The sequence below is a fragment of the Clupea harengus genome, chromosome 7 (assembly GCF_900700415.2).
Source record: "Clupea harengus chromosome 7, Ch_v2.0.2, whole genome shotgun sequence".
Taxonomy (NCBI): Eukaryota; Metazoa; Chordata; class Actinopteri; order Clupeiformes; family Clupeidae; genus Clupea; species Clupea harengus.
In genome coordinates this window covers 16,536,013-16,552,161 of record NC_045158.1, presented here as the reverse complement: position 1 = coordinate 16,552,161, position 16,149 = coordinate 16,536,013, and the positions used below count along the sequence as shown (strand labels likewise).

The 16,149-nt window shown below is 42.4% G+C and overlaps 1 pseudogene; it reads right to left on the bottom strand.

Annotated features, from left to right (window-relative positions):
- Positions 1-3,972, bottom strand: part of LOC105901089 — a 95,074-nt pseudogene extending 91,102 nt beyond the window's left edge.
- Between the last annotated feature and the right edge of the window lie 12,177 nt (positions 3,973-16,149).

The following is a 16,149-nucleotide window of genomic DNA, read 5'->3' as shown; positions in this document are numbered from 1 at the left end:
TAATGGTTGCAAAACTCCTTGAATGAATTGATATTATATTGAAATAATCAATGCATGATTTTTCTAAATTATTATTAATGTAATGATTTAGGAAAAAATAATTCATGACAACATCCCTTTCAGCACGACTTAGTTCGATTATCCTCACTATACTCCTCAGCACATCCTGAATATTTGCCCCCTAAATACAACTTATGAGTCATAAGGACAAATCCAAAAGCACCATCAGCACCTGTCCATAAACCCAACCCCAATTAATGCAGAATAATGATCACGTTATTGTGCATGGCCTCGGTGATTCTCCATTGTGTGCATTCACGAGGATGTTTCCTTCACTGGAGGCCAGTGTGGTCTATTAGTCCAGTCAAATTCAGCATGATTAATTCTGCAGCAGTCAGACCTGGCAGGAGTTATTCTCCTCTAATGAGTTGTGAATGTGGGGAAGCGGCCCACCGGATTACGTGACTTGCAATTTTGGAAGAAGCTAATTAGGTGTTTTTTCTTACTTGAGTACATTCAAATTAAAGATGACTCCTTTCATTTCTGCCACAGAGGCTGGGTGGAATATGAATGCAGAAAAGTTGGAGATTGTCTGTACCATGATTTTGGATATTTTGAAGTGTCCTTGGGTATTCTGTTGCTGTCACTGAGACCATACGCCTTCCCAGTGGCGTAACGTAGTAACGACGGGCCCAGGTGCAAGATATTATTACGAACGAAAAAAACGAACTGCTGCACTGCTGACCCCGTGGGCTGGCGATTCGTTGACGGGCTAGTTAAAAAGCCAAAATAATCTCATTTAGGCAGCTTTGCCGCCTTCTCCTCCTGTTCTTTTTTCTCTTGCCCTTTTCTACTTCCACTCTTGTGCTTAAACGGCATTGTTACGAGTAAAGTTGTGCTGTGCTATAAGAACTAGGACCTAATTACTAGGTTATCAGACCTTCGAATTGGTTTAACTATAGCGTATTGTATTGTCACATGATCAAATAGAGACTTGACATTGGACAACAACATACATATTACCCAGCAATCATCATTGCTAATCACAAAAATACCAAAGAAAATAAGAACTTATTCATTTCATTGAATAGTTTTTTGATAGTTTATATAGTGTATGTAGGATAAGCATATGATTTTGTTATAAATTGCTACTTTCCCCAAAAAAAGTATAACGACCATGACTGAGATAAGTTTGCCTTTTCAAGCATATATATAGCATTTGACACAGCCTTAGATCTCAAAACAGCGCGTATTAACATAAGCATATTCGAGAAAATGTGACACTGAAATGCTGACGGTGGGCCCGTCGAACGGCATACTTGGAAGGGGAGGCTCGTCGAGCGACGCATGTATATCTTTGGGCCCTACTACGAGCCCCGATACCCCACGGGCCCAGGTGCAGCCGCACCTGCTGCACCCCCTATAGTTACGCCCATGCGCCTTCCCTTTGAATGGTACACTAAAGGTGAAAACTGGCTTGAAAAGATAGAAATGCTATGCTAGACATGCTTTTGTAAATATTAATGAAATATTGACTATTGATATCATTTTATTTCAATGTTAATTCAACCAGATTAATCACATCGCTCAATCCTTTTTTTGTTATTTTCTTTTAATCAATGCATCATTTGTTTCCAGAGTTTGTATTTGTGTTGTTAGTGAATAATACCACTTCTACAAATATTCATAATGAACTTACCAATACTTTACACGTGACCAAGCTCGTAAATCCATGAAGGTATCACCATGTGTGTATCTTCCCCTGTGTCTTTTTCATCCCAGTTGCCATGGCAACCTCTGGGCCTGGACTGTTTGTTAAGGAGGAGTTGTGTTTAATTGGTGCGCTAATGCACTGTTTTATACTTACTTTTCGCCGCTCTTTTGTTTCCAGGCCATATTCTGGGTCCCGGCATTTACATAAAAGCATCACATTTGCTACAACCGGTCATTATTAGTAATTTTCCGTCTTATCCTTTGGTGATTACTGTGGTGTAAATACTGATTTAGGAATGGTAAATATTGCTTTGTCCACAGGAATTATTATGTTATTATGAGTTTTTTAGCTGTAAAATGTTAAGAGGGAAACGTGTTTGATGTTGGACATAAAAAAGCTTTTTTTGATTGTTGTCATTATTTTTATTTCCTTTCCCTCTCACAGAAACAAAACACAGTTTGCAGTTTGCCTAAGTGAGACGTGTTTGACAGGCGTCTCTTGAGCCACAACAGAAACGCTCACTATAGAAGACACAGATTGTGAGATGTGTTTCTGGCCAGATAAGTCTCCTTTTCACAAAACAATATCATACCACCCTTGGATTAATTGGAAACTTCTAAATGCAGCATCAATTACATGTAGAGGTTGTTCCATATCAAAACAGTCCATCAAACACACGGACACTAGTTAAACACACTGACATAGTGCTAAGAGTGCTTGAAGGCCATGATACCTTTATAAGACTACTACTATTACTACTACTACTACTACCACTACTACTACTACTACCACTACTACTACTACTACTACTTCTACTATTACTAATATTACTGCTACTACTACTACTACTACTGCTGCTACTGCTACTCCTACTACTACTATCACTACTACTGCTACTACTACTGCTACCACTACTACTAATACTACTACAACAACTAATACTACTACTACAACAACTACTACTTGTACTAGTAACACTGCTACTCATCAAATCAACATACGCTGAGTTTGGGTTGAGAGCTCATTCCTACCATTTGCTTGTTAGTTTTTGATCACTGAAGTGACCTGGGGTTTGAGAGTGAGGTTTTTGGAATATAAATTAACTCTTGATAATCGTTTCAACAGGTTTCATGCATATACATGCAGTTAATTTTGTTATTCTTTTTTTTTTTTGCCTGAGCATTTGAGCCTTTCACCCCTCCAGAATAATTAACACTATATGGACAATACAAAACAGTGCTTCAGAACATAAACCACTAACTCACCATTCGACCGCGATACACCATGGTGTTTAGATGATCCTTAACACAAAAAAGCCCCACAACCTTTAAGCTTTTAGCAAAAGCCTGCAAACTGAGAGATTTGTACACAAGGCCTTCAGCTCATTACCTGCTGTAAGTGGTCTCAGAGTCTGTAACAACAGCGCTTCTGTGGTATCTGTTTCAGTGCGGCGGCTCTGCTGGTGTGTTTAGCTTCAGCCACCCCACACACTCGACACGGGGGTGGACCGCGGAGGTCAGCTACGTTCCCTCGCAGGGCCATATAGATACGCTGAGATAAGGTATCAAGGCATTGTGTGCGGGGAAGCTTTTCTTACCTTTCGTGGCTAAGTTCCTCCATCGTCGCATGTAAAGGTCATGTGTGGATTTTGCACACTTAAACGGTGGGCCAGTCTCGAACTTTCACAATTTCAGACAAACACAAAGTGCAAAATACTCTTTATAATAAAAAAGTTTACAATACATCACTTTCAACTTTGTTACATTGTAACTACACATTTAAGTAAAGTATAACACACTAATTAGCAATGAGTAAAGGCACTTTGATATCACTTACATATCACTAACCCTAGATAGACGCACCAGTTTTGCAAAAGTACTAGTTTAAATGTGGTTTCACTCTTTCTCTTTCAAAATGGCATGTACGTGGTACATAATAATATTGTTTATATTGATGTTGATATTTATAATATCAAACTGGCACCCTCTTCTCTCTCCCTCTTCTCTCTCTCTCTCCATTTCTCACCATCTTTTGTAAAGTTGAAAACTTTATTTGACACAGTCGACACCAGTTGACTTTCCCACCCCACCCCTCACCTAGAACTCACCATGTAATGCTCCAGTGAAGTGGCCTTGTGTGGCTGCCCACTCTGGGGTGGATCTGGGCTCTGCAGTCTGCCTCAGCCCCTGAGGGATGGTGGTGGCCATGTGTCTGTCCACACACTGCTCATGTCTGGTGGCTCCCGCACCACACTGCATGTCACCGCACCGCAGTGCACCTCCGCAACAGATGTTCACAACCCCCTCTGCCAGTACACATCACAGTCTGGAGGCTGCTCCTAGGTAAACAAAGCGGGTGCTCACACACACACACACACACACACACACACACACACACACACACACACACGCACACAAACACACACGCGCGCACACACAAACACACATACTGGTAAACAAAGGGAACACACACAATCACACATACACACACACAGACACACACACAGTCTTTGTCTATGTCACACACAGATATAGGCACGCATGTATGCACGCACACACATACAAGTCTCTCTCTCTCACACACACACACACACACACACACACACACACACACACACACACACACACACACACACACACACACACACACACACACACACACACACACACACACACACACACACACACAGAGGCTGAGACAAGAGCAGTGAATCTGTCACTTCCCATGGCTTGGATGTGCCCCTGTCCGGTTGGATATGCCCCTGTGTGAACAAAGAGAAGGTTAGGGCCCATCAGCTGTCACCCTGGATCTAAGCACTGGGCTTGTCTGTTTGTGTTCAGGGACCCACCTTCAAAGGGGGTTCCTGTCACTACCTCTACCCTGCTGCTGCATCTAGCAAGTTTTTTTCTTTAAATCTGTATTTTTATATTGCTGTGATCTGTGGTACTTGAACCATAAGTAATGGAAAGATGCAGTGACACGTATAATTAAAACTCATCACACCATCATACATACAATTTACATTTACATTCATTATACACATTGAGCGATTAGCAAGTGATTTACAGTGCATTGCTGACATACATCATCATCAGTCTGCTACTCCTTGGGTGCCTAACCCGTGATTCTTTAACGCCTTGCTCTACCCACTGAGCTACAGGACCAACTCGCTCTCCCGCCTGGGAATCCGACCCAGACTGAAATCAGTTCATTGATGTTTGTCTGCGTGAAGCTCACTGTCACAGGAAGTGTTAGGGAAAAGCCTGGAGTTGCCTTCAAGTGCATGATACCAGGTTGAATTATTAATTATACAAGGCAGAGGCACATGAGTGGGTAATTACAGATGGCAGATTGTGACAGACGTCTTGCAGCTAAATGTGGGGTGCGATGACTTCATCGGGGCAAACCGCAATTATGACTCTGTCATTTGCATAGAACTGTGATAATCATTGAAAAATATAATTGTTTCCATTCATTTTATCTGGAACTTCAGTGCTTTTTTCATCCTACCTGACTAAGGGCCACTACTCTTTAGGGTATGTTCTTCTAAGAAATAGCAGCCTACTAGACAGCCTACCAGGTACATCAGTTCCACGTAGAGCTCTACTACCCTACCCTAAAGTATAACCTTTAACATGTTTTTCCATAAAGTGGTTTAAGTCCATAATTTAACTTTTACATTACATTCATTCCACACTTTTTCTGAGCTTTCCTTTGAAATCTGAAAATATTTTGAATATTGATTAAACGGTTTTGCAAAAAAAAAGGTGTGTTTTTTTATCATACAAAATGTGGTCTTTGTTCTTTTTTAACAGTGTACCTCTGTAAAATATGACCACGTACTGTACAGCTACAGGCACTCAGCCCTTTGGGTGCGTAACTTCTATATATTTTTTAACTTGTATGAAAAACTCTGACTGTGACTGTGATTGGTGGTCTGTTTTGTTCTTGGGGCATGCTGGTCGCAGCTGATGATTGAACACTCGACAGTCATCATTATCAGCTGCATTTACAGACCAACAACCCATGGTTACACTGATCATATGTTCCTAAAGTGGCCTCTACTCTTGACTCCACATGTCTGTATTTTTATTCTTTTATTTTATTTTTTTTGCAATTAGGTTCAAATCAAAAAGAATCAATACAGAAAGGTGCCATAACCGAAGAGCAGTACAAGACATAAAAATCAATAACTAAAAAAAAAATAGCCTTGAGAGCTAACATCTTTGAGGCCATTTAAATTGCCAACTCCTCTTCACCAAGGTGATTTTTGTAAGGACACAGGCACATTTGTACAGTAAGTCATTTATCCTCCCCAAGAATAAGATTCTTCTGAGTGCACAGCTCTCAAGCATTTGCTAGGAAACTGAGATAACTATTCACGTTGACTGAGCGGGGTAAGACAGGGACAGGCCCAGGACTGATTGACCATTGAGGTTCAGCTGAACTCTACTGTGGATGGCTGCTCCAGAAGGAACTCGCTGATGACTGCTGGAGAGACATTCTTTTGGGGAGGAGGCAAAGCCTATACAATGACTGGTGCAATGCTGATTTCAGGGAGCATGTTTTTTCCCTCCTGGATGTCCCATGAACTGGTCCAGGGCTGATTGCTGGACAGAGTCTCCTGATTGAATGGACGTGTCGTGGCCTCTTGTCAGTGGCTCCTCTTGCTTGAAAAGAATAGGTGATAAATGAACAGAAATACCTAAGACTCGCTGGGAATGACCATATTAGGCTCTGTCTGTCACCTGGACAAAAGGCTTCGGTGGGGATTGAGTGGCACGTTGGGCCCAGCTCTCCAACTTTGATTTGACTTTCCCCAGTGAATGGACAGTGATGTCCTCTGGCCTTCATATGGAAAGATAGCCACAAGAATGGCCGATTTTCCTGGTACAGTGCATTGTACCTTATGTGTCTGTTATCTGTTAACATATGGATGTCAGAATGTCAGAATCTGTTGTTGGATAATTTTGCTTAATGTAAGTATTAAAATGAAAGGATATGAAAGATGTTATGAATGTAAGGGAGAAATCCTGAACATTTACTGAAGAATCTTTTGCTCCCAGAATATCCAACTACAATTCATGAAACTGAAATGTGCTTCTCCTATAAACTCTGGACCTGGCCCTTAGAGCCCTCCGATGTGTTGTTCTTCTGCTATTAGTGAATATGGCTCTGACATATGAATATGAATATGAATACGGCAAAGTGAATATGGCTGACAAGCTTGTCCAAAAGCTTCTATCTTCTGCTTGGTTTGAAACTTATACACAAACTTTGCCAGAAAATTTCCCAGGGAAAATTTAGTTTGTTCTGTATAGACAGGCGGATGGCTGCAATATTGTGTATACAATCACATTTATTACAAAACCAGAACTTTAATACTCAGAAATGCATATGTTTTTAATCTAATGAATGCAAACAATTTAATTTACCATATTTTATTATGAAATTGATAAAATGACCTTGCTGTGCTTGATTTTTACACACATGCATGCATATAAGACATATATCCCTTTAATAAGCTGGTTATGTGATCAAATGATTTTTTGACTCTTATTAACATTTTCTTTGTTGTGCTACATGGGGCTGGAAGACAAAAGCCCGGATCCGCTGTCTCAGAAGCGCAGTACATGCCAAATTACTGTTATTGAAATGACCTGAGATGAACAATTCCTGTCTCAACCGCTATAGAAAATGGGAGTTAATTAATTTGCCTGGAGGAGCCGGATGGCACCCACACAACTGGGAGGTGCCGATTTCATCTAGCGCATCCGTCTGGCGGCCGCGGCCACTCTATTAAACCCGCTCCTGGGGAAGCCAATAGGAGGGGAATATAATTACCGCCAAGGTGCCGGCATCGACGGGGACCTGAGGAATGTCATTTGGGTCAGCCCCTGCCGGTCTTTAATCAGAACCGTAATTTTTTTTAATCAAAGAACACACGTTTGAGTCGTGGCATGACACGGTGCGTCCCGCCCGTTGCTGCGCGGTTGCCGGCGGCAGCGGTGGTAATCTTTTGCATTTGTATTTTATAGTCCTCTCTTTCCTTAATCTGCTGTGTTGTCAATCTCCTCCCTCGGCTGATTACTGCAGTATTTGACAGTTTTGCCTGGCTGGAATTAAATGGGGGACGTGATTTGCGTGTGACATTGAGGCTTTGGCGCTTTAATATGCAGGGATGCAGATGCCCGTCCACCTGACAGTGATGCCGGCTTCAAGTGCTTGTTGTTTTAGTCAGGGCCTGGGATACAGTGTGTCCATGAGATGCCTGCAGTTTTCGTATTTGTAGTTTATGTTGTCACCACTGTTATGGCATCACGGTCATTACAAGGTCATCTCTGCTTTCTGACCCCCATTCAGATGTAGCACCAGACACAGCATTCTTACTCAGTGGCAGTTAGACGCAAAAGTCATTGATTGAATCCCCTCATGTGGCCATTTTCCTTCACGTTAATGAGTCAGTTACTGAAGGAAAGTCCTTTTAAACAATCTTTCTGTCTTTCCGTATATCTGTCCTTTTGTATCTCTCTCTCTCTCTCTCTCTCTCTCTCTCTCTGTTCTATGTATCTGTCCCACTCAGGATTATTCAAAAGGATACTTTTGTTATCAATCAAATCAGGATAACAATCAAATCAATATAGTGTTGGATGAAATTTGAACTTCAATGATGTGCGCTCTCGGTTCACTTTGTCTGTAAAAAAGGACACATCAAAGAAATATTTCAAAGACGTTCCCTCTCCTTTGTGTCTTTTGACAGGGTCAGGTCCTTTTTTAATAACATCCAGACATCATTGTTAATAATCCCATTTTTTTTCAGTATGCCATCTTCCTTTCATATATGCCGGCAATCTATTTTTTATTTTTTTCCCAGTTGCTAGGTTCCTCTTACATCTTTTCACCTGAGGCTGTTTTTCATTAACGCTACGATCATGCATGCCTGCCTGGCCTTTCTGTTTTGGGGGACTCTCAAATAACTTGACTGCCCTGATGTCCTTGCGCTTGAATTCAGTTTCTGACGACTGATCATTTCACGCCACTGATTCAAAATTGCATGATGCTATCCCGTACGATCCCGCATTCCCATTAGACTAATTTGATTTCGCTTTGGAATGTAATCCGATGTATCCTCTCTTCATTCGTCTCCTTCAAGGCCATAATCATACCCTGTTGCCTACAAAGTGATAGATTCTTCTCACATTGTCATCTATCCACAGTTGCACATAAATTGCTATAATTAGTGTGAAAAGAACTATACCGGCTGAGGAGAAATCAGTACCTCACACATCTAACCCACAATAAACTACACCCATCCAGCTCTTTAATCAATAAACTTGTTTTAAGGAAAGCACCTTATCTTTTGACTTCAACATTAACCTTCCATTAACTATCATAGAAGCAGTTAAATGCACCTCAGTCAATAATGCTAATCCTAAAAAGCTCTTGTATAAGCTGTGAAGAAATGTGTATTCATGTTATGGTAAGGTAGAGATCTTTATTATGGGCTATTAGACGTTGGAAAAGTCAATATGGAGAGGGGATATTTCACACTGTGTTGAGTTATGTTGTCGGAGTGGAGTTCTCGCCACTAATTTCAGAGAGAGGTCACGCTTTTTTCCCCGTGGTCAATGCATTTCAGGACATTGATATTGAAGTGATGGGCATAGCCTCTGTTGAGCTCTAACCTCACCTTGTAATTTTGCCCTGTGCAAGATAACTAATGGTGTACATAATTGAACATTACTTTATTTATGGTTTCCAGTGCTCGCGAGGGAATCTCTCGAGGTCAACACCTAATGTCAGTTATGGACACAGGATGAGATTTTTTTTTTTTTAAAACACTTTCACCATCCATAGGCGAAGAGGGATAGAGGCAATTCAGATTCATTTTCAGCCATTAAAATACAGTGGGCATAAAGACAATACAAGCATACATCTGGCCCTCAGACATGTATGGAGTTATATGTGAGAGACCCGCGTGGCTCACTATAAATTCACTGTGTATTTTATAGGCAACATCTTTATAGTATGTAAGAATCACAGGAACACAAAGCCAGCCATGAAAGAATAACAGCCAGCTCTGTTTGAGGTTTGAGAGCGGTCTCATCCTCGTGACGGTGTATGTGGGTGTGGAAGTTGTTAAAAGAGAATGTAAACAACCCACTGCAATCACTGTGGTGCGTATCTGACTGTCATCCCCCAACCCAAAGAAAGACTGTGGTGAGTCATGGTGTTTTGCTGAGCTCTCCGTTTTTTCTTGTTTTTTTTTTTTTTTTTTCTGAGATCTAAAGTATTGTGAGTTCCTACGCCGTTCTTTGTCCCGCACCCAAAGTAATAAGACCCACCTGGTAAATCCTTTTTTAAACACATGGGACATTTTAAAACAATGGAACAGTCTGTGGAAATATCAAGGCAATACAATAACAGTTCATTAGTTACAGTTTCTGAAGAACAGTTAGCTACAGGTGTGAGCCAACTGTTTATACTATACTCTGAGTGTGGGGCCGATGTATGTTTGTTCCTCTGCTATGTATAGAGGTGAAGAAGAACTACTCCATCATGCATTTTCCCCTGTCCATTTATCTTTCATGTTCATCTGTATATCAAGCTTTAACTTTATCTACATATCTGCGCAACTTTTGGAAACATCTAGCTCAGAGGTTAATGTATGCATGCTGCGGGACGTCTGAGATTCAGGCCGGCACTTATACGACTGGATCTGGCCTTTCCCTTGTCACTGTGTAACTGAACGTCAATAAAAGAAGACAGCTGTGTTGTTATTTCATATCCTCAATGAATGGAGTGTTGTATTACATCTTCAATGAATGGAGGAAAACCCAATCAGAGAAGGTTTACAGGAAAGTACATAGAAATACTTGTGTCTTATTAGCTGACTGGTCTCTCTTCAATTGATGGGGTTACTATGCCAAACGCTAACTTACACAGTCAGTGTGAGGAAAAAATACTGTTTACTGATAAAGGGGTTTTCAATATTGAATTGCCATTGCCACTGAGTTGCTGGCATAATGTATGGTGTGAGCCAGGTACGTTACGACAGTCATAGTCTCCTAACAGCCACTCTCCCAAATGAACAACGCCCCAGAAGGCTGCAGGAACACCTGAATTTGTCAAACTGAAAGAGTCGTGTGTAGAGTCAGGATAGTTATCGAACACATGAGTAACCTACCAATTTGCGCCACAGATCACTTGAACATTGATGGAAAGAAACCCTTTGCCATTCACGTAGATATGCCCATAGACCGGGAGCACATGCAATGCAATGTGTTTACAGCCAAGTTACACCCAAGGGCCCTGGCCCCAGGGACCCATAGGCATCCAAGAATGTACTATTTGTCACGTGCTGGGCATCAGGTGATGAAAAAACAATAAACTGCTTGTGAACTAGGGAGGTGGTGAATACATGTATCTTGAGCCTAAAGCTGACTGGGAAACCCCAACCAGTCCTGGGGATGCATTACATTCAGTCATTTAGCAGATGCTTTTTTCCAAAGCGACTTACAAGGATATATACACATTTTTTACATTTACACTGATGGCACACTGCACATCAGGAGCAATTAGGGGTTCAGTGTCTTGCTCAAGGACACTTCGACAGGGAATCGAACTAGCAACCTTCTGATTACTAAATGACTTCTCTACCTCCTGTACCACTGTCGCCCACCTGGATCCAGTGGTGTGAAAGGCCAGTGCTGCTGTTACTGTCAGAGCGACGGGCAGGGCTCTCACACATCGGTGGTGTTTCTCCAGGTCGGGACCAGTTAGATGGCAGATGGAATTAACAGCCTTGGGGGGGGGGGGGGAGTGGAAATATCTCCAGCAGACCTGCTTGCTAAAATCTATTCCATGACCTGTGGACATGGACATTCAGATCATTAATACCCCACATGGAAAACATTTATAAATGTAAAGGTTAACGACTGCTTTACTTATTTTTGCCTAATTTTTGTTGCGTATGTCGGTGCTCCAATAAGCAAGAATTTTCTAAATATCATGAGGCTTTTCAAATATTTCTGATGGAGAAGAATCTGGGTTCAGTCCCTGATAGTTGACTGTCCAGCCAATGCCCCTGCTTGTCACAATCCAAACCTGATTAAAATATTAATGTAATGTCAAGTAATCTGTTCTGTCATTCTGTTATTTCCCATTGAAAATACCAGCAAGGTTCACATCTACCGCATACAACAGCGACCAACGCCTGTAAGTAGCAATGATGAATATCATGCGTTCTGCAAGCTCTGTTGCATTAACAGCAGGGACGTGCGGTCCTATGAGGCAGGTGAGGCAGAGCCTCACCTGTCATCTTGAAAAGTAAAAAAAAATAAATAATAATAATTATAAAATAAAATAAATATTGATATTTCTCTACTAATCTGTGGTATAGGTGTAATTTCGGCATGATTCCAATCATTTCGAGCATTTTTATAATCAAAATCGCTGAATTCGCTGAATTTGCGCATGTCCTATTCAAATAGACGGGAGAAAACAAGGGACGTGCGGTCAGGTTAGGCACCATGTATTGTCTATGGGAGCTAGTGAGGCAGTGCCTCACCTAGGATTGCGCAATCGCTCCAAACTGGGTTTTGCGCATGCGTGCGCATGCGTAGAACCTTTGAGCTGAGCTCAAAACGCATTGGAAAATCATGTAGGTGAGGCACACAGTACCTCTACCTCAATGAAGGGGGCGTGCGAGAGCGCACCTGTCGGGGTTATGCTGGGGAACGTTGCTCTTCTTCTACACTTCTGTGGAATGGAAGATTTTATTGCTAAGCTGAAGCAGTTCTCAAAACTGGACTTTCAGTCCAAACGTGAAATGATTAATAATGGGAGACCCATGCCGGAGCTAAAAGGTATGCTTCGAGCGACGGGACAGAAGATAACTCGATCGACTTCTCACATTCAAAGCCAAATTCCTTTGAACATGTTTGGAACCTCAAGAATAAATTTGGTTTTGAACTTACAGCGGCAGCTCCGTTGATTTCCCATTATTTCTCTTGGGATTGTTTTATGTCTATGTGAAGCCATTTAACATAACGCAAGTGGTTGTGATCACTTTGAACCCAAGACTGCTTTTTATTGGTGAGCTAATTTTGGAAATTAAACTTAAATTGTAGGTAAATTGTGTTTCCTGGTTGCAATGGTTATCCTGTTGCTACGTTAGCTAATTAGCTAGCTAAGGACACTTAATAACCTTACGAGTTAATCGGAAGAGTTCAATTTGCATGAAATGATAGCTGGTTATCTAGCTGATCACGTCACTGCACGTCACTGATTAACAGAGATGTCAGCTCTAAGGGGAAAGGTAGAGGTAGCACCACTAACACACTCTCAACCCCACCACACCACCATCCTCCCCTGACCTGCCAGAAAAGCACCCTCTCTGTGCTCTAGGACCTCCAGATTTGCAAATTGAGCACTGATCTAGCTAAAAAATAAGCACACGGTAATATATTATATACTGTGTAAGGTTCTTCTTCCTCAGGCTACACTTCAGTCGGTCCAGAGGCACAATGGCATTAGCATCTCTCAGTGCAGAGCCAGTCTGAGGGAGCTGGAAACCTAACAGGCAGTTCATCTGCTATTTAAAAAATTAACCTGAAGGAGTGGTGTGAACACCTACTGGGTGATTCATCTAGGTAGCAGGTTCATTAACTGAAGTGCAAGCCATGCCTGTTTCCTGACTGACTGATGTTCTTTCATTCTAGACTGGCATGGCTGACATATTTACGTATCAATGCATTAGTGCCCCTTGATTTGATTGTCAGAAACTTTCACATTTGTATGTCCATTTCACGGCACGGGTTGTGCAAATAGAATTTTGAAAAGCTTTTTGTCAGATTTTCTTTCTCTCCAAAGTTTGCAAACTTTATGTCAAGTGCTCTGTATATTCTATTTAAAATGAATGGGTTAGTAACATAAGCAATCAAATGCATAATGAAAATAACTCTAACATTTCAAAAGCACAGTGGTTCAGTCTAGTGGTTCAGTTTTATAGCAGTGTATGTAGCAGACAAACAGAAATACCACCATAAACATCTCTGGCACACTTTTGCAGATTGAAAAGTCATGGAATGTTTTTAAAGACATGGGTTTCATAAATAAGATTCCAGGTGTCGTAAGGAGAAAGCAATACTTGTGCACATGTGGGTGGAGACACACAAACACACACACAAACACACTCACGCGCGCGCACGCACGCACGCGCGCACGCACGCACGCACACACACACACACACACACACACACAGTCTAGAATGATATGACTATGTTGAACCTGAACCCAAATACAAATACAAACATTTGCCAATTCAGCAGCATTTCTGGAGCAGAAAGAACAATCATTTAATATAGGACTGACTTAGTACTAAAAAAAATCTTGATATGACATGCATGTGAGTTAGTCTTTTACTTACCTATTTACATTGACTGAAGTGTGTAACATGCTGAAATTGTCACCCTTTAGACTTACCCGCTTTTCAGACTGTCACAAAAGTCAACAATAATGAAGAGACAAAATAAAGTCACACTCAGTCTATGGAGCCAAGACTTTCGGAGTGAGTCTGGCCCTAGTCTGAGGAGGGTCTGGGCCAGGTCTGGAACTGACTCTGAACCCCCCACCCCCACCCCCGCCGTCTGAGCACGGCCAAGTTTTAATTCACATAAAATAGCTCCTTTTAGCCTGTCACTGTCTCGCGACGCAGGAAAGTTGGGTTTTTTCATTATGGTTCAAAGGAGTGTGCGTAAAGCGGTCATTGGAAAATTTAAGCACAATTATGGTGTCAGACAGTGGCGGGAATTGCATTCAGCCGCTGAGGCTTCTGTGACAGGTGCATTGTGGGAGAATTGATTCTGACAGAGGGGGGATGAGGGAATTGTCATTGCGCGCCTGCTCCTGCAGCAACGGGCAGGAGGGACGGACAGACGGACGGAAGGGCGTTCGGATATGTGAGCTCGCAGAGTCGACCGTGCTGCATGTGGATCCTTAACTCCCAGTGGCACTCAGCCTAGTGGAGGGTGGATATAAGCCACCACTTCACAGGTCAAGAGCCAGGCCTCTCAGAGGTTACGGTTCAGCCAAGAGGGGTGACAATATTTGTGAAGTAGACTAGCACAAAAACGGGAAAGAGCCATCCTGGATCCCTTCTGTGTGTGTGTGTGTGTGTGTGGGTGTGTGTGTGAGTCTGTGTGTCCGTTTGTCTCTGTGCATGTGTGTGTTTGTGTGCGTGTCTGTATGTGTGAGTCTGTGTGAATGTGTGTGTGTGTGTGTGTGTGTGTGTGTGTGTGTGTGTGTGTGTGTGTGTGTGTGTGTGTGTGTGTGAGTGTGTGTGCTCATTTGCCAATGTGTGCTTATTTTGAAGAAAAAAAAATGTGAGGAAGAGATGTGAAAACGGAGCGTGCTGATGCCTGACCTGTTTGGAATTCGGTCGATCCGGGCGGAAGGCATGTGAAGAGAGCGATCAATATGATTCCCACTGCCTCCATTAGCTTGATTAGAAAGAGAACGGGGCCAGCCGGGGGGAAACAGGCCCCTGCCTGAGCAGACAACTTTATTCCAGGGATTAGACAGGATAGGAGATGGGTCACTGTGAGCGGAGAGAGAGAAGAAGAGAGAGAAGCAGAAAAAAGAAGGGGAGGGAGAGAGAAAGAAAGAGGAAAAGCGAGAGGAGGAACAAGAGAGTGTCTGTGAGGAAAGCAAGTAGAGACAAGAGAGGAGAGAGGGGCATGTTTTTAAAACTAAGGTATTGAAAGAGTCTCTCAGAAGGTCAGAGGTAGAAAAGAGAGAGAGGGGGATGGGGAGGAAGAAGAAGAAGAAGGAGAGAGAGAGCGAGGTGGATAAAAGCTCCCGGCGTGTAGAAGGAGGCTTGCGGCGGAGGGCCCGAGGAGAGCCCGAGAGCCTGACAGGTAATCCAGCTGACACTTGGCAAGCAGCTCGTTGACCAGAAGGTGTCTCTAATTGGGCTATCAGTGGCGTGCTGGTTGGCGCCGAGGCTAATCACAGACTACAAGAGGGCTGTGCGCAGCAGCAGCGGCAGCAGCAGCCTCAGCAGCAGGGAGGGAGGGGGCCAGGCTGGGGCCAGAGTGGTCAGAACAGCCCCTCTCATGGTTCTCAGCTGTCCCTACCAGGCAACACATTGGTGCTTGTTCGGATCTAGCCACGTCTTTGGAAAAAAATCACTAGGAACTTTTTTGTTTTCACTCTTTTTTAGTAGTTTTGTGTTTTGTTTGTTTTGAAAATGCCATTCACATTTAGTTTGTTTGCCTTTGAATTTATCATGCCATCCATATTTTTTAGTGATTCAGAGAGAGAATGAGTGAGTGTATGTGTGTGTGTTTGTGTGTGTGTGTGTGTGTGTGTGTGTGTGTGTGTGTGTTACAGCTGGCTTCTAAGCCACTAACATGAAAAAGGAGGTGTCTAAT